General features: G+C 33.7%; 1 pseudogene across 1 annotated transcript; it reads right to left on the reverse strand.

Annotated features, from left to right (window-relative positions):
* Positions 1 to 387: 387 nt before the first annotated feature.
* On the reverse strand, positions 388 to 1,069 carry LOC104676448 (annotated as a pseudogene). Its single transcript, XR_749913.2, has one exon. The product of XR_749913.2 is annotated as a vacuolar protein sorting-associated protein 29 pseudogene (transcript).
* Between the last annotated feature and the right edge of the window lie 988 nt (positions 1,070 to 2,057).

Consider the following 2,057-nt stretch of genomic DNA (forward strand, 5'->3'; position numbering starts at 1 on the left):
TTCACTAAAGTTTTGGGATTCAAAATGTCAATGTACACAAATGAGTAGCACTTTATGCACCTATACTTTTTTTTTTTTTTTTTATAAATGAAAGGTAATTGTTTATTACTAGAGAAGAGAAGAATGTATACAAGATAGTCTAAAGTCTTTCTCCACATGCACTACTTTTGGAATAAAGTTCCAAATACCAACTTTGAAGATATTTACAAGGATAAATTTTTCTTAACAAGTGACCAATTACTGTGTTGTGGACATTTTTTCATAGAATTCATATACTATAAACTAAATATATTCTTATAGTTTACAGGAAGCTTAGAGCAATTATGTATTAACAGAGAAGATGGTATTACATTTTACTGCAAAATATTATAAAAGTGATACAATTTTGTGGCTCTTAAATGTTTAATTACTTGATTTCAACAGGACAATGAAAAAAAAAATCATCAAGACAGGCCTGGCTTTAAGATTTTTTGTATTCAATTCGTTCTACTTTCACATCATCTCCAATTAGCTGATACACATAGGTGACCACTCTGGAAGCCTGGATATCCATCAACACAAATGACGGAATAATATTTGTTTCCAAGGCATTATATGCCCCAGTGGCAGAACCTGGATTAATGTAGAATTTATTTTCATGCTCAAATGCTTCAAATTTCTGTGTGTGTCCCGAGATAAGAATGTCCACATCAAACTGCCTCTGCAACAGGGCTAAGCTGGCCATATCTCCCCATGGAATAACTTGATGTCCATGGATCAGACCAATTTTGAACTGTCCAACAGTCACAACTTTCTGTTCCGGATAATTCAGATTCTCATCGAAGCCTCCTCTCACAATATGAACATCACCAGCCAGAGTCTTGAGATAGTCACAACTCTCTTTGGTGCAAAGGTTTCCTGTGCAGAGAATGTGCTGAATTTTTCCTGGCACCAGGAGTTTTTTGAATTTAGCTGGCAAACTGTTGCACCGCTGTGGGATGTGCAGATCTCCTAATACCAACACCAACATCCTGTCACCGGGCTCCGCTCAGTCACCACCACTGCCGCCGCCCTCTTCCTCAGGCTTCTCGGCACCTATACTTCTAACCAAAGAAGTGAAAGATTTCTACAAAGAGAACTAGAAAATATTACTAAAGCAACAATATTTTTAAATACATATTTTTGTTTTTTTACAAAAGTTTGGATTTGTTTTATTTGATATCTCGTATTTGGAATTTGTCATAACCTCCCATTGTTGTCATTTTATAAGTTTAGTACATCCTTGGAACTCCCTTTACCTGATCAAACATAATGTTATCAACAGACTTATTGGTTTTCTGACTTGCTGAGTACAAGCGAGTAGCAACAATGGTATTGCAGTTTTTGATATGTTAAAACATATTATTGTTTCAGTATATATTTTATTATTTGTGCTGTCCTTGGCACTTGGAAAAATAATGAATGTAATTTTCAGACACATTACAGGAGTCTAGATTTATTAAAATAATAGTACTTAATTAATATATGGTTAAATGGTATTTTTATTAAAATCATTAAAGAAATATTTATATTCGTGATTTTTTATCTTAACTAGATTAAGGTTAGCTTGAATATATACGCATGTATATACCTATAGACATATATTTATTCATATATCTGTATATAGACATATATATGTTCTTAGCATTTCCTAATCTCCAAATGTTTTAGGAAGCTGGCTTTAAGATAAAACTTAATGCAAAACTTGCAGAGACTAATTGTAGGCTTCTTCTAATAAGACCAGAAACTGAGGCAAAAGTCCTCTATTGTCTGAATAATTTAATTAATGTATGACAAGGACTATGCTAGCTTTTCATTCTTTAGATACTTTTGGATACTTAAGGGTGACCCACATTTCTATGTTACACTGTGCTCTAAGACGTGATTTTTTTGTTTACTACCTCAGCTCTTCAGCTTGCATAGGAGGAGCACTTTCAGAGACTTCTACCTGTCTTTTCTCACTATGATAGTCCTTTCCAGATAAACCAAGTACCTAATGTGGGAGTTAGATCAAGTATGTCTATCCCAATGATACATTC

This window comes from Rhinopithecus roxellana, chromosome 18, assembly GCF_007565055.1.
Source record: "Rhinopithecus roxellana isolate Shanxi Qingling chromosome 18, ASM756505v1, whole genome shotgun sequence".
Classification (NCBI taxonomy): domain Eukaryota; kingdom Metazoa; phylum Chordata; class Mammalia; order Primates; family Cercopithecidae; genus Rhinopithecus; species Rhinopithecus roxellana.